This window comes from Lynx rufus, unplaced genomic scaffold, assembly GCF_022079265.1.
Source record: "Lynx rufus isolate CCGP_SWC_20201006 ecotype Redwood Valley unplaced genomic scaffold, mLynRuf1.p SCAF_18, whole genome shotgun sequence".
In the NCBI taxonomy this organism is placed as follows: Eukaryota; Metazoa; Chordata; class Mammalia; order Carnivora; family Felidae; genus Lynx; species Lynx rufus.
Genome location: NW_025814832.1, coordinates 1,176,306 through 1,198,544, shown reverse-complemented (window position 1 = coordinate 1,198,544; position 22,239 = coordinate 1,176,306). Strand labels below are relative to the sequence as shown.

General features: G+C 52.6%; 1 long non-coding RNA gene across 1 annotated transcript; it reads right to left on the bottom strand.

Annotated features, from left to right (window-relative positions):
• Window positions 1-8,104: 8,104 nt before the first annotated feature.
• Window positions 8,105-22,215, bottom strand: LOC124512947 (uncharacterized). The gene is made up of 2 exons (XR_006962267.1): window positions 21,937-22,215; window positions 8,105-8,270 (listed from the first exon to the last, which is right to left on the bottom strand). It is a non-coding gene; the product is annotated as an uncharacterized LOC124512947 (long non-coding RNA).
• Between the last annotated feature and the right edge of the window lie 24 nt (window positions 22,216-22,239).

Here is a 22,239-nt window from a genome sequence, read left to right as displayed (position 1 = left end):
GGCTCCATGCTCTGAGCTGTCAGCGCAGAGCCTGACGCGGGGCTCAAACTCATGAACTGTGAGATCATGACCTGAGCCAAAATCGGATGCTTAACCAACTGAGTCACCCAGGTGCCCTCCCCACCTAGTTTTTTAAATGCAATCTATGGAATGAGAGAAAATATAAAAAGAAAAACAATGTACCTTGAAGATCTTTGCATGATAGTGCACAGCGGACGCCCTCATTTTTAATGACTGCACACTTTTTAAAAAATTTTTAATTTTTGAGAGACAGAGAGAGGCAGAGTATGAGCAGAGGAGGGGCATATATATATATATATATATATATATATATATATATATATATAAAATTTATTTATTTATTTTGAGAAAGAGAGAGAGATGGAGAGAGGAGCAGAAACAGGGAGAGACAGAATCCCAAGCAGGCTCCTACTATCAGCACAGAGCCGGATGGGGGGGCTTGATCCCAGGAACTGTGAGATCACGATCTGAGCCAAGATCAAGAGTTGTACGCTTAACTGACTGAGCCACTCGGGCACCCCGAGACAGCTAACTTTTATAAAGCTTTTCCATCTCTTAAGTTGAAGCCCCATAGCTCCTTCCTCTTCAGGGTATTCTAACAGTGGCCTTCTGGAAATAAAGCTTTCTGGCAGATGAACAGGGGGGAGATTTGGGGACAGGTGCCCTTTATCTGTCTTTTTCCAGCAAGCAGAGTCAACTTCCCCAAGAAGCTCTGTGGAGCCCTGCCTGCCCATCTCCTCACTCTCTCCTGTCCTGCCTGCAGGTACGTGCAGGAAGGTCGGTTCCGAATCGAGGAGAGGACACTGACGGCCTTCCAGTGGCTCTACAGCCCTCAGCAGCATCGCATCCTCAGCCGCGCTGACCTTGAGTCTCCCTCCAGGTAAAGGGACCACAGCCCTTGCCCTCACTCTGTGGCTGGGTCCAACCCCCCATCCCCGCCCCCAAAGGTGATACTTAGTGCAGCCAGCTCTACACTGGTCCATAAATCTGCAGTGGGGAACCACTGTCCTCAGTGGTAGAGAAGCCTCCCAGGGTTCTGGAAGGAGTTTGTCAGCCTGGGTGCTTGTTCAGCCTAGAAGGCACTGAGTGATTTCAGGCAGCTCACTGCCTCTGCTTTCTCCTCTGTAAAATGGGCATGATCCTGCATTCCCTGTCTTCTATCAGGAAGATCATGAGTCTCAAGTGAAATGATGTCTGCAGAGATTCCTAAGGCCTGGGGTCAGTGGGTTCCTGAGAGTGGTGGGCAATTTGCTGGGCTGCCTCCCCACCCCATCTCTGACCTGGGTGGGTGGAACCAGCCCTGCCTCCCTTGTCTCTTCCTTCCCCTTGTCAGGGCATCCAGCCAGGAGCCTGACTCTCGGCCAATAGGGCTTTTCCTGGTCCAGATTCCTGCTCCCAGGCCCCTGCCCACTCTTCACCGCACTGTGGACAGGTGTGACCAGCATTAGCAGTCTCAGCAGAGATCCTGGGTAGCCCTGCTGCAGCCTCACCCCTACCCAAGGCCTCTGGGAGACCCGATCCTGAGCCTTTCTTCCACTTTCCCCCTCAAGACCTCTTTGCGCTAGCTCCTTAATTCGCAGGACCCTCACAGTCAAGGGTGAGCAGGCCTCACCTCCCAGGGGTGGTTTAAGTGAAAGAGGAGTGGAGGTGATGTCTTTGGGGGGGCCTATCATGGGCTGGCTAACAAGAGAACAGGGGTGATGCTGTACGGCTGCTCTCCAGCCACCCCAGGAATAAGATTTAGTCCATGGAGACTTTGCCTCCCAGATATCTGCCAGGAATCCTATTCAGCTAAGTGCATCTGCTCCTTCTCGTCTCCTCGAGATTTCAGAAGGTTCAGGAAACAGTGAGGTGGCTGGGTACTCTGGATCTAGATCTGATACTCTGTAGGAAGAATTAATTGGATGATGATGTGAGAGTGACAGGAGCCCTGGGAAAGGGGAACTCTTGGTAGTCAGGGAACGGATAGTCAGACAAGTGCCCTGGACACCAGAGGGTGGATTTCAAATAATGTAGAGGAAAGACAGAACGTCCTCTAGAGCTTGAGGCAAGGCTGTTGGGAAGGGTGCCAAAATGAAATTCTGAGTGTGTCACTGTGAATGTTTGCAGGGAAAAAGAAAGAGGCTGGTGTGGCTGCCCTGGGAGCGTGCTAGTGACACGTGGACATGAAGGGCACATGGTCGGATTCACTTGTAGGCAACACGCAAAACCCTATCGCGTGCCATTCGCCATCTGACATGGGGTAGCTTCTCCCTCACCTTCTCACCTTTCCTTCAAAGCTCTTGCCGCCATCTGACATGATCTTCTTTGTCTGTTTGTTCCTTGTCCATGACCCCATCCCCCGGAATGTAAGCTTTATGGGGGCAGGGCCTTTTTCGGCTTGTTCTCCAACCCTATCCTGACGTCCTGTTTCAATCTTTTTCTTAATGCTTATTTTTGAGAGAGAAAGAGAGACGGAGCATGAGCAGGGAAGGGGCACAGAGAGAGGGAGACACAGAATCTGAAGCAGGCTCCAGGCTCTGAGCTGTCAGCACAGAGCCCCACGCGGGGCTTGAACCCACAAACCACGAGGTCATGACCTGAGCCGAAGGCGGACGCTTAACTGACTGAGCCACCCAGGCGCCCCCTTGACGTCCTGTTTCAGAGAAGGAGTTCATTAAACAGGCACTGGGGGGATGACAAATGAGCGCTATGCAGGCTCTGAGCCTGCAGGAAGGCTGGGAGAGGCCAGCCCCATGGCAGGTGGGCCAGCTGCACCTGCCCAAGGTAATAGCAAGGGAGGAAGTGGAGGGTGGGAGCGCCTGCCCATGCAGGTGGTCTGAAGCTGACAGAGCTGCTCCATCTGCTGAGCCAAAGAACAAGAATTCATTTGAGAGTCACAGGAGTAGAGCTGAGTCCTGGGAGGAGGGCAACAGTCATAAGACAGTATGAAGCCATTTGAAATAAATTCAGCTTTCATACTTGGGAAGCCTGCACCCCAGGGGCGTTGAAGAGGAGGCTGTCATACTCTGTGATTATACTAATTTTTGTGACAGAATATTAATAGTTAATTTTTTGAGTGCTTATTATGTGTCATGTTGTAAATGCTTTATAAGAATAAATTGGTTTTGTCTTCCTGACAATGCTAGGCTTTAAGTACCATTGTTCTCCCCATATTTCGGATGACAAAACTGAGGCACAGGGGTTAAATAACAGGTAGCAATTTGCAGTGCCTATAACCACTATGCACACTGCCTCTCAGAGAATAAGGCATGTGTCCCAAGGCAGGAGCTAGCTAAGGTAATTTCTATCTTTGCCAAGAGGAATTAAATCCAGAAACCATAAATAAGGAACTCGGCATCTGTCCTGGTCACATGTCAGAGTCTGTTTTTATTATTTATTTGTTTTTATTATTTATTTTTATTTAAAAATTTTAAATGTTTATTTTAAGAGAGAGAAAAAGAGAACACATGCGCATGTGCACATGCGAGCACACAAGCAGTGGGGGGGGGGGAGAGAGAGAGAGAGAGAGAGAGAGAGAGAGAGAGAGAGAAGCCCAAGCAGGCTCCGAGATGTCAGCATAGGACCTGATGTGGGGCTTGAACTCAAGAAAGGTGAGATGGCCTGAGTTGAAACCAAAACCAAAACTCAGACACTTAACTGACTGAGCCACCCAGGTGCCCCCCTCCCTGAGTCTGGTTTTTTTTTTTTTAATTTATTTTTATTTTTTTTTTGGGACAGAGAGAGACAGAGCATGAACGGGGGAGGGGCAGAGAGAGAGGGAGACACAGAATCGGAAACAGGCTCCAGGCTCCGAGCCATCAGCCCAGAGCCCGACGCGGGGCTCGAACTCACGGACCGCGAGATCGTGACCTGGCTGAAGTCGGACGCTTAACCGACTGCGCCACCCAGGCGCCCCCTGAGTCTGGTTTTAGAGAGATAGTTTGGGGGCAGCTGGGTCTCTCAGTTAGGTAAGCATCCGACTTCAGCTCAGGTCATGATCTCATGGTCCATGGGTTCGAGCTGCGTGTCGGGCTCTGTGCTGACCTACTTCGGATTCTGTGTCTCCCTCTCTCTCTGCCCTCACCCGCTTGCAGTCTGTTTGTCTGTCTGTCTCTCTCTCAAAAATAAATAAACATTTACAAAAATTATTAGAGAGATGGTTTGGTGGCTCTTGGAAGAAGAAGAGCAAATGAATTCCCTGGGAACCCATCCCGCTGGGGGAAGCTTATTCACTTTTCTGATTAGTTTTCTAGACTAGAAAGTAGGTTGGGTGGTGGAGTAGAAGACTGTAGTTCTGTGTTTGATGAGTGGGTTGCCATTGGCTGAGTCCTGCTCCACGTGTTACGAGTGGGTTGGTGAGGAAGGATGTGGAGAGGTGGTGACATTGCTGATGGCACGAACCCCAGGCACCATCCCAGCAGGCAAGATGGCAGAACTGGGACCCAAAATGCCCTGGAGGTTGGATTCTAGGTCCAAGGCTAGTAGGTACAGTTTAATAGGGATGAAGGAGAAATCCGTTTTGGCCTCCAATCTTGTCTATACTTGGGAGGGAGACATGGGAATCATGGTTCCAATTGACTAGAAGCTTGGATATGGCCCCATGATTTAGGTTTTAAGAAAATGCTTGCATCTGGGGGCTGCAAGAGCTCAGGGTAGAGTCCAGGGCAGGGGAGGGAATGTCCTGCTGTTCTGAGTCTCAGATGCTAGGAACAAGATTCCTTCATTTGTTCATTTGTTTGGTGGACAGCGACTGAGCATCTCCTCTGGTAACACTGTGCCCCATATTACCCTGGAATGGCCGAGCATGTTGCATCTCAGGGTGATGGATAAAACTGCTGAAGGGACTCAGCCCCTAGGCTGGCCACCTCTGCCTTCCTTTCTTCTTTCCACCTTGCTCTCGGTCAGGCGCTGGTGTTACAGGGCCTCGTCCCAAGGCAGAGAAGGATCCTGCCTCCATAGGGTACATGTTCTAGAGGGAAAAGCAGACCATAGACACACAGAGAGAATTTCTTAAGATGCTCAGTATACTGAAGGTGCTAAAACAGGGCATCGAGATAGGGTGACCAGTAGGTGTGTAGGGACTTTGGAAGAGGTGGAAGTGCTCTTTGAGAAGGGGACATTTGAGCTGAGTCCTGAAGGACACAAGGGGGCAGCCATATGGAGAAGCTGCTGGGGAATGGGGGGAAGGGGACACAGGAGACGGGATGGAAGAGTATTGCAGAAGGAACAGCAAGGACAAGGCCCTAGGTATATTCCAGAAGCAGAAAGCCATTATGGCTAGAGCAGAGTGATGCCATCCATGGTCAACAGACAGGAGGGGAGGCAGATTTCCATAAAACTGAAGAAATGGCTTTCTAGCCCTTAGATTCGCCTCAGGACGGCGTGGGCTGCCCCCTGAGGGAGTGAGCTTCTCATCAGTGAGGTGTACAAGCCATATTCCAGCCGCTTCCTGGTGTGGAGGTTACCCAGGAAAAGACTCAGGCATCCCAACCCCTTCAAGTTCAGGAGCATCCTTGGTTTGGCAAGAAGCTGGGAGGATGTCTGCGGAGTGAATGAAAGAAAGCTCCAGCCTGCGGATACAAAGCAGGGGCATTTCAGGGGTTTGGCAGTCCTAGAGGCCTTCTACTTCGGGGGCCAGGTAACACCATACCTCCCCCCTACATCCACTCCACGCAGAACTGGAGAGAGCCCCAGAGTGTCCACCTCCGTAGCCCAGGAACCCATGGTGGATCTTTCCACACCTCCCTTCGCCACCGCCCCGCGGCCCCATCCTCCAGAAACTTCTGCAGGCTGGTGGGCTGTTCCCTCTTCTCCCCCGGGTCCCTCGGGCGCGCGTGCCCCGCCTCGCGCCTTTGTTCCCGAGGAGCCGCCTGGGGCAGTTTCCTAGCGCCGGCGACGAGAGCTTCCCGGCCGCGGGCTCAGCGCTCGGGCCCCGGCGCGTCCCCAGTCCCCGCAGCGGGGCCGCGGCGTCGCAGGCGGCGGGAGGGCGGTGGGAGGGGGCGGGGGCGGGGGCGCGCGGCCCGGGCGGCGGGGGGCGCGCCCGCCAGGTGCGCGGGCGGCGGCGGCGGCGGCGGCGGCGGGGCGGAGGGCACAGCTTTGTGCGTTCGCGGCCGCCGGCCGGCCGTGCGCGTGTGCGCGCCGCGGTGACGGCGCACGCGGCTGGGCGGGCTGCGAGGGAAGCCCGCCGCCGGGAGGGGGCCCGGGTCCGGATGGCGATGGGAGGACGCTGCCGTTGCGGGCGCACGGGCGGGGTGAGCCGCCGCCGCTGACTGTTGACATTCGGTCCACGTCGAGGAGTGAGCTCTGCGCCGTGCGTCGGAGAAGGTCAGTGGGTCCGGGGCTGGGTGGTGATTCTATGCATAAACAGCCTGGATCAGGGCGCGAGTCCCGGGTGTGACTGAACGCGGAATCGGGGCGTATGTTGTGAGTGTAAATGCGTGTGTTCGCAAGGAGAAAGACAGCCCGTACGTGTGTGAGCTCTGTGCTGTGATCCCACAGGGTAATTAAGCGTAATGGGTTGTGTTTCGGAGATGGGGTGACTGTCCTCAGCAATCCATGCGGGTGGGGCATTGCGCACACACATCATGTATCAGGGTGTGTGTGTGTGTGCGTGAGTGAGATGTTGCTCAGACCCTGTCAAAGTCTCTGGCTAGAGAAGCTGACCGAGGTGGAGGTCAGAGGTGGGGTGTTTACAGGTGGTGGTAGAAGGAAACAGCCGGAACCCCAGGAGGACCTGTGACTAGGCTGGTTTTGTTTGTCTGTTTGTTTTGCCAAAAGGCCATAAACCCCACCCCATCCTCACTCCAACCTGTGCCTGTTGCGGAGAGGGGAGCTAGGATGACGGGGTGCTGGCAGAGAGGCCTTAATGGACCTCCTGGGCAGGGCCAGCCACCAGCCTGCTGCTCATTTCTGGAGGCCCTGGGTGAGTGAGTGAGGGGGGAGTCAGCCTTGGGTGGGGTTCCAGGGCAGGTGTGTGTTCAGGGGACCTCAGAACTGTGCAGAGTCCACTTGGCTTTGCCACCACCAGATACTGCGTGTCTGGACCTGGGAGCTGGCTGGGGGGACATCCTTCTTTCTCCTCATGTTTCCTGCAGCTCCCTCCACACCCTTAACAAGCCAAAGGGCATTTACATGCAAGTGGGGTTTGGGCTCTGAATGCCTGGGATCTGCCTCTGTTGAGTGGCCCCCTTCAGAGCAGCCTCCTTAGGGAATAATAGGGTTGTCCTGGGCTGGGCGCCAGGGCTCTTGGGTTCTTTTCATGATTTGTGATCCTGTGGCTGTACCTTAAGCTCGACAGGCCTCAGTTTCCCATGGAGAGGGAAGAACCCCCTCCCCCCCCCCCACCGTTTTTGCTGCAGGGTAAGGAGAGCTCAAACAGCTGTGTGTGGGGGCGGGGGCAGGGGGATAGGGGTGGGTTGGGTAGGGAAGCTGGGAGTGACTCAGGGCGTGTGAGGTCCCAAAAGTGATTTCCCCCAGGAAAGTCCCATCATATCTTTGTGACTTGGGTAGAAGTTGGGGGAGGCTCTGTCCTCACCTCCAAGGAGGTGTATGGGGTTTTCCGAGTCCAGGGGTGGGGCAGGGTGGCTGTCTGCTAGATCTGGCTGCTCAGGTTTCAAGAAACTACCTCAGGTCCCCTCTCCTTTCCAAGATGTTGAACAGTGGGGGTGAGCTTGGGGACCTGCTTGGGGGCTGGGATGGGGGACTGGAGCTGACGAGCCACAGAAGTTTCTGGGTAGAGGCAGACGCTAAACGTGGGTAGGACCAGGGCACATCTGGCTGGGATTCCTGCTCAACCCAGGGTGTTGAGGCAATTTGGTAGAGGTGGCTTCAGTTTCAGAGAGGACGTACCTGCTGCAGGTGCCCTCATACCCTCTGCTCCCTGTTTCCCATACCTCGTCTGGATCAAGTGTGGCTGAGCCACTGTGGTTCAGAATGACTTCAGCCTTGAGGAAAAGGGCCCCCTGGTGTGGATGGGCCCCCTGGTGGTGGCAGCATCTGGTTAAGCATAAAGGCTCTGTTGTTACTCAGACCTGGGTTTGAGTCCCAGCACCACCACTCTCTGTCTCCACCTGTGTTCCCCCAAAGCAGAGGCTGAGAGAAAGACTTGTATGTGGTGGTTTATTTGAGAAGTGGTCTTGGGGAACAAGGGTGGGGCAAAGGGCACGAAGGGGAAAAGACGAAAGATGGCTGGCTGGCTGATTCAGTGGAGCATGAAACTCTTGATCCCGGAGTCATGAATTCAAGACCCACGTTGGGCATGGTGCTTACTTTAAAAAAAAAAAAAAAAAAAAAGACAAGGATACATTATTTTTATTACCACCACTCTGCCCTGGGCAGTCTCCTGAGGAGCCTTAGGGAATGCGTTTCAGAACTGCCCTGCTGGGGAGAGAAATAGGGAAGCGTTCATCCGTCAGCTCTGTTCCCCACTGGACAGAGTGGTTTGGTGGACATTAACTCCCACCTGCTTGCAGGCTGCCCACGCGTGAGGCCCCAGTGGGTTCTCGTGGGCGCCCCACACTGCACCTCAAAGAAGGCCCCACGCCGCCCTAGGTGAAGTTTTGCCGGGTGGACCCAATGCCGCTGCTCAAAGTCTGCGGGGAGCTGGTCGTTGCTGACGTGGCTGGAGTAAGAAGTGGGGCAGAGAGGGCTGAAGTGGCATACGTCCAGCGCACCGCCTGACCTTGCGCAAATTACCTAACTTCTCAGAGCTTCAGTTTCCGTATCAGGGGTTGTAAATGTTAAATGAGACATTTATGAAAATTTTGAACATGGCGATGGGCCCTTAAACATTGTATTTCTGTATAATCGGGAAGACAGCACATTGTGGGTGGCTCGGATATTCATTCACTCAAGTGGAGGAGGAGGCAGGATTCAGTGACTTCTAATGACAGCCCCCCTCACCTTTGGCCGTAGGACCTGAGGCTCCAGGGCCAGACATTTGAGCTGGTCAGTTCCTCCTGGAGCTGTGGCCCAGTCTTCCACATCCCCTGAAACGTTGTGTTTCACGTTCTGTGAATTCGAGCCAGCAGTGCCTTGCCCCTGGGCGGGCTGCTCTTGCTTGTCTCTGGCAGTGAGGGGGGGGGTGGGTGGCGAGGGGAGCGGTGCTTGAAAGAGTAGTGGCGGAAGGGCGGGTGCTGGCATTTGGAGTTGGCAGATGGTTGTGGGCATTGGTCTGGGCCCCTGTCGGTGGGGAGGGAGTTCAGCGCAGGAGGTGGAGGAGGGCGAGAGAAAACGGAGGGCAGGAAGGGAAGGGAGAGTGGCCAAGAATGAGGAGGAACCACGGGCAAGGTAGGGCAAGGTGGGCAGCCTGGGTGGCTGGGGTGGCAGGGACAGGCTGGGCCCCTGGGAGAGTGATGGGGTGGCATGAGAGAAGGGGACGACCGTGTTTGAGGATGAGGTGGGGGTCCAAGGGCGTAGGCCCGGCCGGCTTCGTATGTCAGAGTACAGCATCGAGACTCGGGATCCTCGTTCTCCCTTTCTCCGGAGTGGCTACCAGCCCCTCCCAGGCCACCACCTGCTTTGGAGGGGAGATGCTGACTGCAAACACTTGGTCCTGTCGAGGATGTGCCTCTGCCGAGGCCTGTACCATGGTGGCCCTGGCCTCCCTACCCTCTGCCATCTCCAAGCAATGTGCTACCCCCTCAGGAGAGGTCACACCGTGGGGAAGTTGTCTAGCCGCCTCCTGCTCATGCACAGCCAGCTCAGGCTGGCAATAAAAGGTCACTGTGCCTGTCTGTTGCCTGTAGGCAAGGTCACACCAGCCTAGGCTGGTGCTGTTCAGCAGCCACTGTCTTCATTTACAGCCATTTCAAGATTCCTCTGACCTCTGCAATTTGGGACTCTTTTTGTTTTTAATAATTTTAGTAAAAAAACAGTGATGTCTATCCATCTCCTCCCTTTTTAAAGAGGAATTCTAAATGGAGTCAGATGACACTCTTCTGGTTCACACCTCTGTTTCAGTGCTTTGGTGCTTCTCCAGTGGGAAGTTCTGCTTCATGTCTGATCTTAGCCTGCCATGCTGCACTTAGTTTTTATTTTTATTTTTTTTCTTTTGCTCTGCCTGCCACAACCCTTCAGGGCTCCTTTCAACCTGCTCAAGATGTAAAGCAGCCATGGGGGCTCCCAAGGCAGATGGGACACCAAGGCAAGGCTTGTGCTTTTGGGGGACCTGGCCTGAAACCAGGCTGTGCTGAGTCCCTGGCCCTGCCCATGATAAGGTCTTGACTTGCAGCTTGCTCTGAGGGCCAGGTGGTTTCCCACCCCCTTCCCTAGGTCAGATCCAGGGCTGGCAGCCTCCTTCTGGATTATGCTGGGTGTGCCGACTGGGCCCTGAAAGGTCTGGGCCAGCAGATGGCAGCAGGCATGGGCACCTGGGGGACCCTGCTGACTAGATGACTGGTAGTGAGCAAGAGCAGGAGGGGAGTGACAGGCCGCCAGGCACAGTGAGATGTGCCTGTACATGTGTGCACATCTGTGGAGGGTGCACATCTGTGGAGGGTGTGGGTCCTCTGAGTATGTCCTGTGTGCATTGTTGTGTGCTGTTTGCTGGTGTTCTTTCCTCTGGGGATGTGTGTTGGCCACCCGCTAGGTGCTTTCCAGAGTCCTAAAGGGTGTGCCTGTCTGATGGCAGGTGATACTTGACCCCACTGGGATTTCCTGGCCCTACCTGGGGCCCCTGAGTCTTCTGCCCTCCCCAGTTCTGCCTTCTCTCCAAGCTTCCTGTCCCTGTCCCTCCCTCCCTCTGTTTTGAGGAAGTTGCCTCTCCCGCACTGGCTGTGTGGGTGCCCACTGCCTTTGGGGCAGGGCCTGGGGAGAGATAACCAGGGCCCCATCCTTTGAACTCTGAGCTCAGGGTGGCAGGTGGGTAAGCCCTAGTTTGAGGATATGAGTCAGGAATGGCCACAGGGGGTGGGCAGAAGCTTGGCTGTATGTGTCAGTGTGCTTCAGGGAAGTATGTGTGCACCCCTTACACTTGACTACCCCCTCAGAGGCCTGGGTATCAGTGCAGCCATGGGAGGGGCCCCCAACCCCCACTGTCCATGCTCTCTTCCCCGGTAGCTGTGGCTAGCAGTTTGCAACAGGGAGAAGAGTGGTCTCTGGGGGCTCTGGGCATTCCGCTTGGGGACCTTGGCCTCAAGTAATTCCTGTCACCACAGTCGCTTGTATATATGGAGTTCCTCCTGTGCCAGGCCCTGGACTGCACACTGTGCATGTATTAGCTCATGGCTCCTCAGAGCAATTCTGTGAGGTGGGTTCTGGAAGCATCCCCATTTTATGAGGAAGTGGAGGCTCAGAGAGGCTGGGTCACTTCCACAAGATCACACAGCTAGTAAGTAGTGGAGCCAGGATGTAACCCAGGTCTGTTCTTGATAGTTGCTGCCATTCTGTTCACTCTTCACAAAGCTGGATTTTCACATCCTTGCTGTTTCCCCTGCAGGGAGGCTGTCCCAGATCATGCTCTCCAGACAGGGCTCCCCACCCACCTGGTCGCCTTTGGATCATATCAACCTGTCGTAAATACCTGTGTAAAGTTGTCCCTCTTTTATCTTTCACCTCCTCCCTCCCAGGCCCCCCAGGGCAGGGATCTGTCTTGTTCATCGATATATCCTCAGCATTAGCAGAGAGCTTGGAACACAGTATGGATGTAAATTGCTTTTCTGACACCAGTTCTATTGTGTGTGTGTGTTAAGGGGGGGACGTGGTTTTTCCCACACGTGTAACCAAACAATTTTTGGACACCAATAGGGTGTCTGAGAATTCAGCTCAATTCTGATGCGATTTACCTGGAGATCACATCAGATTCCACTGGTGAGGATTCAGTCGGACAAGGTACTAGTCCCAAGCCCAGGTTGTTACCAGCGCTTCTGACCGACTGGCTATAAATCAGAGGTTCCCAGGACCTCCTCCTCCTCCCCCCGTTGGGGCAATTTGCTAGAGCGTCTCACAGCACTCAGAGAAACCTTTTACTTACCAGATCACTGGTTTATCATGAAAGGATGTAACTCAGGAGCAGGCAGATGGAAGAGGTGTGTGGGGCAGCATGTGGGGAGAGGGCGCCACTGTCCCCATTCTTCCACCAGCCTGGAAGCACTCCCAACCCGGTCCTGTGTGTTTTTATGGAGGCTTCATTACATAGCCCCAATTGATTAAATCATTAGCCATTGGCGATTGAATCAACCCCAGCCCCTCTTCCCTCTTTGGAGGTCTGAGAGAGAGGTCCGGCCTTCTAATCATGTGATTGGTTCTCTTGGCAACCGGCCTCCACCCCTAGGTGCTTCTAAAAGTCACCTCATTCACATAACAAGACACCTTATCAGGCTCCGCACTTCTGAAACTACAAGGGTTTGGGGAGCTGTGAGCCAGGAACTGTAGCTGAAGACCAAATGTGTATTTCCTATGAATCACAATATCCCAGGGTGCAATAAACAAGCACTGAGTGAATGAATGAATGAATGAATGAATGAATGAGTGAATATATGAAGATATGTGTGACTCAAGGCCCAAGCTCCAAACCCCTCCTCTGTTGCTGTCTCTCACACAGCAGACACCATGGCAGAGTGGCTCGGGGCACAGGCTCTGGAGCCAGCTCACTGGGTTCCAGCTCTGGCTCTATCACCCGCTATTCCGGTTATTTCTACTGCGTAATAAACTGCCCAGAAGCTTATGGCTTAAAACAGTGGTGACATTTATTTTGCTCAGGAATTTGCAGTTTGGGCGGGGCCTGGCAGGGATACTTCTGTCTGCTCTGCGGTCATCCTCTGGGGTGTTTCAAAGACTAGGGGATGGAATGGTCTGAAGGCTCGGTGGCTCATGTCTGGCATTTAAAGCTGGCTGTTGGCTTGAGGACTCAGTCCCTCACCACAGGGGCCTCTCCCTTTGCTCTGTCTTCTTGTCACCCAGGCCATCTCCCTGTGTGCTAGTTCGGGCTTCCTTACAGCATGGTGGTTGGATTAAGGGGCAAGGACCCCAAGAGAGAGCCAGCAGAAGCTAGTTTACCTTTTCTTTTTAATTAAAAAAAATTTTTGTTTTAAATTTTTTATATTTGAGAGAGAGTGAGAGAGCGAGCATGAGCAGGGGAGGGGCAGAGAGATGGAGACAGAATCTGAAGCAGGCTTCAGGCTCTGAGCTGTCAGCACAGAGCCTGATGCGGGGCTCGATCTCACTGTGAGATCATGACCTGAGCCAAAGTCGGACACTTAACCCACCAAGCCACCCAGGAACCCCTGTTTTACCTTTTCTTATCCAGCCTTGGAAACGATGCGGCATTGCTTCTGCCTGACTCACAGATCCACACAGATCCAGGAGGGCACGGAGATTCCATCTCTCAGTAGAGGGGTGTCCGTGTCACCTGGTAACAAGAGCATGTGGGACGCGGGATATATTATGGGATGGTGTGGCTGTCTTTGGAAAGTATAATAAATCTGCCACAGTTCCTTCCTAGGAGCGTGACCTTGAGCAAATTACTTAGTCTCTCTGTGCCCGATTTTTCCATCTGTCAAATGGGACAACGTTAGTATGTACTTCACTGGGTTGTTTCTTTAGCAGTGACTGTAGTCCCACCTACAGATCTCCCGGCCTCAGGTGAGGCGTTGGTGCAGGCTTTCACCAAGCTACAGGATCCAGCTCCAATTTCCCACCACTTGCATGGAATACGGGAGGCACCTCACTGTTCAGAGCCCTTTTGAGGTGGGGCTAGTAATGGGGAGAGAAGAGGGGACCTTGATGGAGTGTCTCCATTATTATGTCATTGTAAGTTAGCCTTGCTCCCTTCAAAGGGGCAAGGGACAAGTTTTGATGGAGATGTAACAAGGCTGGGACCCCAGCAGGATTTCTCTGTGCCTGGGAGGGCACACCCTGCTAGGGCCCCCATCTTCATTCAGGGGAGTCACGAGAGATGAATCATGAACATGTTGTGTTTGAGCTGCAGGGCTTTAAAAAAAAAAAGTGTTTAAGGGAGCTCCTTGCCTCTTCTCTGTCCTCCCAGCCTGCCTCCACCTGAGTCACTGTTCATCTGCCAGAAGGATCGCTCTCTTGCCCAGCTTGCCAAGGTTTGCTCATCCTGGCCCAGCTTGGGGCTGCTCCTTGGCTGGGCATGGGTGGGGGCCCAGCCTGGTGGTAGCTCACATCTAGTGCTGCCCTCATTCTCTATAGGAATGGCAGACTTGTTAAAAGCAGGGCCTCTGGTTTGAATTCTGCCATTGTCACCTACCAGCCCTGTGACCTTGGGCAAGTTCCTTAACCTCTCTGTGACTCCATTTCCTCACCGGAATAGAGGACACAGTTGAGGCCAGGATTAAATAAAGTAAAAAGTATGACATAACTGGTTCGTGGGAGATTCTTGAGAAATGGGTACAGTTATTTGTTACAGATGAAAAAAATGCAGAGGGCGTTAAAGTGGTTTCTCCATAGCTATTATTCAATGTCAGAACCAGGGCTGGAACCCACGGTTGTTGCTGATCTCCTGCAAGACATAGAAGTCCCCCACACGTGTCCCCCAATCCCTTATGCCAGGGGAAAGTATGGCTACCGTTCTAGAAATACAAGCAAGATGCTCTCTTTTCTTTTTCTTTTTTTAAAGTTTTATTTATTTATTTAGAGAGAGTGTGTATGTGAGCAGGAGAGCGACAGAGAGAGAGAAAGAGAGAGCATCCCAAGCAGGCCCCACACTGTCAGCGCAGAGCCTGATGTGGGGCTCGAACTCACAAACCGTGAGATCATGACCAGAGCCGAAATCAAAAGTTGGGACACAGCCGACTGAGCCACCCAGGCGCCCCAACACGCTCCCTTTTCTTCTTTGTGGTACCCAAAGTTGCCTGCAGAGGGTGCTGATGCCCACATTCCAGCCCATTCAGGAGAGGCTCTGCAGTAGGGGAGGGTCGGGAGTGACCCAGCTGGATGGAGTGAGAGCTAAGAGCTGGCTCCGTGATCTCCTTTAGCAAGATCTCCTTCAGACAGCTCCTAGTGCCCAAGACTTCCACAGGAAGCTCCAGGGACACCGAAGGTAATGGGAGTGTTGTAGTGGATGTGCTACCAGTGTTTCTCACTGGGCCAGAGTCATCAGGGGAGTTTGTTAAACATGCAGGTTCCCTGGACCCTCCCCAGAACAATGGAGTCAGAATTTGAGCAGTTGCATTGGCTAACACACCTATAGGTCTATGCCAGGCATTCCTCTGAAGGCTTCATGCATATTAGCTCATTTACCCCTCCCAACAGTCCGCTGAGGTAGATACTATTATTATCCCCATTTTATAGATGAGGGGTGTGGTCTGAGGCACAGAGAAGTTGAGGGACTTGCCCAAGGTCACACTGCTGGTAAGCAGCAGGGCTGGGGTTTGAACCCATGTTAGTTTAAACTGCAGGTGACTCTCACACCCAGTGCATTTGAAAACCACTAATATATAACCCTGGGCCTGTCCCCTTTTTTATCTCTTTTTGCTTCCTATTATTTGTTATTATTTTAAGTAGTGTTTATTGTGCTTTTCTAATTATAGAAGTAAGACTTGCTTATTTCAGAAAACAGAAAAGAAGAAAAGAAGAAAAAAATCATGATCCTTAATCTCACCCCTTAATAATATGGCCCTGAACATAATATTTAACCTATTTTATTCCACTCAGAAATATGCCGTAAGTGTCTTCCCTTGTCATTACATGTACTTCTATACCTACTTTATATTGGCGGGAACGTACTCTGTTGTTGGGAGATGCTATCTTTCTTGAACCTACCCTGTTGGTAATTTAGGTCATTTCCATTGTTCCGTAGTTATGGCAACAATGAGCTGGAGACTCTGGAAAGTACAACTTGTCGCATGGCTCTGATTTTTTTTCTTCTTGGGATGGTGTGGAATTGAGAACAGGGTTGCCAGGTCAAAAAGCATGCATATGAAAAAAACAAACCTCTGTATTGAAGGAAAATGTACATGTAGAGAAGTGCACAGATTTTAAGTGTAGGGGTGAATGTCCATAAACTTGACTCACCCGTCTAAAACCAACACCCAGTTCCAAAAACAGGCCTTGATGTGTACTTCGGAAGCCCCCTTGACGTGCATGTAAGGATTCTGATTTGTGTTGTTAAATTTCCTCCGGCAAAGTTGTATGTTGGTCTCCTCTGAGGTTTCTCAAGATTAAAGCACAAACTCTTTGCCTAAAAGCAGAATGGATGGAAGAACCATCTGGAGTCAGACAGGGAGAGAGAGATCTTGGCCTGCCCTTTCTGGGGCAAGACCTACTTCCCTTCAGGGTAGAAGAGATGGTCCCAGGACTTGGATCAGTGTCAGTGTGAGCCCCCGATAGTTTAAGGTTTTAAAGAAATGAGGCTTTGTAGCTGCTACCATTTCTGCTCTTGTTTGTTTGTTTATTTTTTAATTTTTATTAAAAAAACTTTTTTTTTTAGTGTTTATTTATTTTTGAGAGACAGAGACAGGATGCGAGTGGGTTGGGGCAGAGAGAGAGGGAGGCACAGAATCTGAAGCAGGCTCCAGGCTCTGAGCTGTCAGCACAGAGCCTGATGCAGGGTTCGAACTCACGAGCTATGAGATCAAGACCTGAGCCGAAGTCAGACGCTCAACCGACTGTGCCACCCAGGTGCCCCTGTTTGTTTATTTTTAAGAGCAAACCATTCATAGATTTAACATATTTTTCTTTAAATTATAACATGTTAATGGTTAAAAAAAATCAAGCAGCACACAGGACGTAAAGTGAAAGGTCCCCTCCCCCAAATTTCTAGTTCTGGTCCCTTCTTCAGAGGTAAACAGTCTTGGACCATTGCTTATATTCCATTCCAGAAATTGTCTAGGCATGCATAAGAATTTACGTATTTATTTAAACTAATGAGATCCTGTTAGATGAACTGTTCTTTTTTTTTTTCTTAAACTCTTTTTTTAGGTTATCTTTATATAGTAACACACATAAATTCTGCCTTCTTTTCAGTGGCTCCATTGTATCCCATTGTATGCTTTTTCTCCAGTATGGTGATGGTCATTCATGTTTTGTATTTGCTGTTTCAGACAGCGATAAAACTAACATCTGTATGCAAGGATCTTGTCAACTGGTGTGAGTTTATATGTGGACTAAGTCTCTAAAGACAAAATTGTTGGCCCGAAGGGTGTGTGCACTTGAAATTTTAATAGATACTGCCAAATCTCTACAGTAATGATGGGAGTGCCTGTTACCTTATATCCACATACGATTTTTTGGGTTTCTTTTAACCTTTACTATCTGATGGGCAAAAGTGATACCTTGTCGTTATTTAAGAGATTTAAAAAAAAACTTTGTTTTTTTACACTTACTTATTTTTGAGAGACAGAGAGAGACAGAGCACAAGTGGGGGAGGGGCAGACAGAGAAGGAGACACGGAATCCGAAGCAGGCTCCAGGCTCCGAGCTGACAGCACAGAGCCCGATGCGGGGCTCAAACCCACAGACCGCGAGATCATCACCTGAGCTGAAGTCGGACGCCCAACCGACTGAGCCACCCAGGAGCCCCAAGAAATTTTAAGCTGTGATACATTTGATAGCTTTTTAGTGTCCAGCCAGGTTCTGCTTGCAGTTCTCTTGGTAGGCTGGCAGCACTGAGCAGATCAGAATAAACCACATGGTCATGGCTCAGGGTCATGCTCTTGGAGTCTGCTTTTCACTAGCACTGCTCTTGCAATTTTTTTTGTCATCATCTTGCTTTTCAGAACTCATGCAATGGGAAATTCAGTCTGGCCCTAGAGATAGCGCACGTGGGGAAGTGATCAGTGCACCGTAAATCAAAGGGCAGATGTTAGATGTCATTTTGTCTCGATCCCCAAGTGTGGATTCCTAACTGATGCATGTTTGCTGGCTCTGAATGCCATTGCACCCTGTTTTCTGGAGACCAGAATGCCCTTCTCTGCCGCTGTTCATTGTCCTCACCTGGCTTATGAAGGAAGCAGGGGTGAATGTTACCTCTCCTTTGAGGAATGTTCCACCGAAGCCCCCCAAAAAGCCTGTGACCTGCTCAAGGTGGTTTAGTGGTGGAGGTGGGAGGAGAGCTGAGCCCCACCCCGCATGCTGGTAGTTCATGCTTCGTGTGGAGCGGGGGCGGATCTAGGCCAAATGATCTAGTGCCGGCTTCTCCAGGGGCATCTGTTTCCGGAGCTTCCTGTAACTGCTCGTCCCCAAGCCTGGGAAAGGAGCTTGTCTCCTCTTTCAGCTCCCACTAGCGGCTGTGAGGACAGAGCTGTCCAAGCAGAGGAAACCACACGGTCTCTCCCTTCCCTCCCGCCCCGGAGGGCCTGCAGATCGGGTGGAGGGGCAGGGGCTTGGGCTTCCTCCTCCTCCCACTCCAGCCGGCTTTCTCAACTCTACATTCCTCTAAAGCCCAGAGAGCTGGGTGGGTTCCCTGGAGCTCTGTCCTGAGCTTGGGGCTCTGGCTGGGACTTGTTCCCCAGCTGGACCAGGAACACCCACAGGCCTCCCCCACAGAAGCCAGGGCCTTGTGATTTGGTGACCCAGAGTTGGCTCTGTGGACGGGGCAAGGAGCGACCTCAGGACAGAAGGAGCCGGTCTAGCCTGGTGTTGGAAAGACTTGGGCACTCGTCTTTCCGACTTCATCCTTGTCTTCTCTTAGCTGTTGAGCTGTGCTTTTCTTTCAGGTGCTTAGGCTCCCTTGTCTGTAACATGGGCCCTGTGTGAATGGGGCATTTGTGCGGGTTCCAAAGGGGCAGTTTGATCTGGGGACCGGCACTTGCCGATGCAGACCATTTTATAGAACAGTGACTGTTAACTTGGTCTCTGGAATCAGACCTAGCTCTGCCACCATTGTGCCGGGCAAATTTTGTCAAGTTCCTTCACCTTTCTGTGCCTCAGCGTCCTCCTCTGTAAAATGAGGATAACAGTGTTACCATCTCAGAGGTGGTCGTGAGATCGAAAGGAGCTAAGCGGTGAGGTCGGCGCTGGCCCATAGTACGCTCACGGATACAGGCGCTGCCCTTGGCTCCTCTGTACCCATAGCTTGTCTCCACTCTGACTGCTCCGTAATCTGAGTCAGCGGAGGTCAGGGAGGAAGCTGGGCTGTGCTTGGTGGGGGTAGAAGGGCTGGGCCTGGCTCACAGGGTGCTTCTCTTTTCTCTTGACTCACAGTCCTTCCCAGAGAGCATTCAGACCCCTCGCTGCCCACCCCCACATGGAAGAGGAACTGAGGGGTCAGAGCAGGGGCGACAGGAAGCTGAGCGGGACCGGAGGAGGGGGCGGAATTGTAATAGATAATAATTATAATAGCTCCCATAATGGTGTGGGAGTCCTGTGCTAAGTGTTTACATTTATTTATAATCTTGTGAGCTTGGTGGCAGCCACCATATCATAGAGGAGTACACTGAGGCCTCGGAGGTTAGGTTATGTGTTGGCAGTCACATGGCTCCAAAGCTTGGGAGACTGGCGCTGAGGAAAAGAGAGTGGAAGCTTGCTCTAGAATGCCTCTCACCTCCCTCTAGAGCTCAGAGAGTAAAACATAAGCCATTTGGGAACCTCCCTCTCTTCCTCCAGGCCCTCACTCTGAGGATTGAGGAAGGCATGGGTCCATCTGGACTCTCCAAGGTTCCCAGATCTTAGTGGCTTCAGGGACATCCGGGATGCTGTGAGTCCTGCGCCCCTTCCTGCTGACACAGCCAGGCTATTGCCGCTCCTTGGCCAAGGATCTGAGTGTTGCATTACTCCTTGTCTTTTGTGTTACTATGCAAGAGACCAGAACTCCAGGTGGGAGATTCCAGCCTCTAGGTGGCAGCAGCTGGGACCTTGAAATGCTCCTCCCTGCCTGTTCCCCGGGGCGCCCTGCCGACCTCCAGATGCTGGCACCTGGGCCTGCATCCCTACTGGGTTGTGGCCTCCTACCTGGGTGTTCACCTGGGTATCTCTGTAGATTGAGAGGACCGGCATGAGAGCATCTCTCAGCGGCCTCTTCCCCTAGAATACGATGATGGACCACAGGAAAACAGGGTCACACGTGTGGACAGATAAGACTAGATGATGGGTACTCGGAAGTGCCCCAGCTTATTGGTATAACCCCACTTCATTGTCTCACACACTAAATCACGTGCTCCCATGATGGGTTCACTGTGAACTCCCTCTAATTGATGAAAAACTAAGTAATTTGCAACAGGAAATGTGTTGTTGGTTACCCGCATGACGGCCAGGCCCGTCTGCTTGGCCTGGAGTCAGAGTTGGTGAGGCAGCAGGCTGAGCAGCCACGGGTGTTTCTGACCTTCACTCTTACACACATCAGGCTCTCCCTCTTAGTTGGGACTTCCTCAGTGGAGAGTGAGAGAAATTCAATTCTATTTAAAAATTTTTAAAAAATATTTATTTAAGAAAGAGAGAGAGAGAGAGAGAGAGAGAGAGCGCGAGCGTGCAAGCTAGCAAGCATGAGTGGGGGAGGGGCAGGCAGAGAGGGAGACGCAGAATCTGTAACTGGCTCCAGGCTCTGAGCTGTCAGTGCAGAGCCTGACCCAGGGCTTGAACCCACGAATTGGGAGATCATGACCTGAGCCGAATCCGAGAGTCAGATGCCGAATGGACAGAGCCACCCAGGCACCCCGCCGGGAGATTTGATGATGTCCTGAAGACCTGACCTCTTCACTGGGTGGCAGTTCTTGCCCCTGCCCTCCTCTGTGTGGTGCTTCCATCCTGTGGTTTAGCAACCTAGGCAGGAGAAGGGGTGTGCTCTGGGAGTGAGTCTTGTTGGGTCCACTGACTTCTCCTGCCCCACTCCTGAGCTAGTTACTGTGGTTGCCCTGGTTGGTCAGGCTGGCCAGGTACTCCCTCTGGGGGTGGATGGAGCACAGAACTGTTTTACTCAGAGGGAGGCCAAGTGGATGCAGGGCGAGTAGGACACAAGGCGTCCATGGTGCCTGTTGAGCATCTGTGGGGTGGGTGCAGTGTGGGGAGAGGTCTGGGCACGGAGTGGACATCCAGCGGGAAGCCAGTGGTCTGACGCAAGCCCAGAGGGTGAACCACAGCATCCTTCCTTTCCTGGTGAAGGTGGGGGCGGAGGATTCGGCCTGAACTGAGGACCACCAGGCTTCTGCCGAGAGGCCTGCTGCCTTAGAGGAAAGGACCCCACCCTTGCCACTCCCAGACCTGAACTGAGCCTGCAGCCCATCCAGCGTGCCGCCGGCCGCCCATGCAGCCTTCCCTGCTTCAGCGGAGTCAAGAAAATAGAAATGCCTGTGCCCTTCGTCCATGACCTGGGGTGGCCCTCTGTTCCCACAACACAGATCCAGTGCCCAGAGTGGCAGTGGACCCCAACCAGGAAACTGTGGGGAGGGTGGGCCAGTGAGAGAGGCCAGTGGCAGCAGCCACGGTAGCTTTATTTCCCTTCCTCCACTGCTTGGGGGAGCAGGGCAGGGGCCTGGTCCCCACCTGTGTCCCCCCGACCTAGTCTGTGGTAGCATATGTGCCACACCCCTCCATGGGCTGTCATTAGTGAGCACCTACTGTATACCTGGCATGGTCGGCATTGGTGCATGCAGAGATGAGGGCTAGCTTTTTCTCCCCGCTAGAAAGAAACACACTTGCACACACATGCCACCTTCCCACTGCTGACCTCTGCTTGGGCACTTGAGGGCGTCTGAGAAGCACAGATCTGTGACTGTGCGTGTGTACATGTGAACGTACCTTGAGGGCGTGTGTGCAGTCTGAGTGTGTGCACGTGGGTCTGTGTCCACGTGTGAGCCTGTGTCACGGGGAGTTGTGTGTATATGAGATGTATGTGCAGGTATCTCTGTTGAGTCTATATGAACCGGCATGTGGATGTGCGGTACCTGTGCGCATGTGTGTGTGGGTGTGTAACGACACTTATGTGAGCATGCCTGTGCACCTGTGGGTCCTGTGCATCTATATGTGCACACGTGCGTGTGCCCCTGTGCTCATGGCAGTGCACGTGTACTCGTGTCCACAAGTGTGCGGGTGTCCTTACCTGTGTGGGGCTGATTTATCTGGTGCGTGCTGAGCCATGGTGGAGCAGGAAGGCAGAGGTCCCATCCTGGGCAGCTGCAGGGAGTGGGTGTGAGGAGCCATCTGAAGGGCTCCCCAGCCTTCCAGCAAGCTCTTTCCCTCACGGGTACGTCTGTGGGACTCCTCCGGCCTCTTTTGGGTTCTGAGAAGCCAGGGCTGTGTGGGACCGAGCTGCCAACTCGGGCTGTGGTGCAATCTGCCAGCCGAGCCCCTTCCGGAGCTGCGGGTTCCTCTGGGCATGGGGAAGCTGCCCTCTGCGACCTCC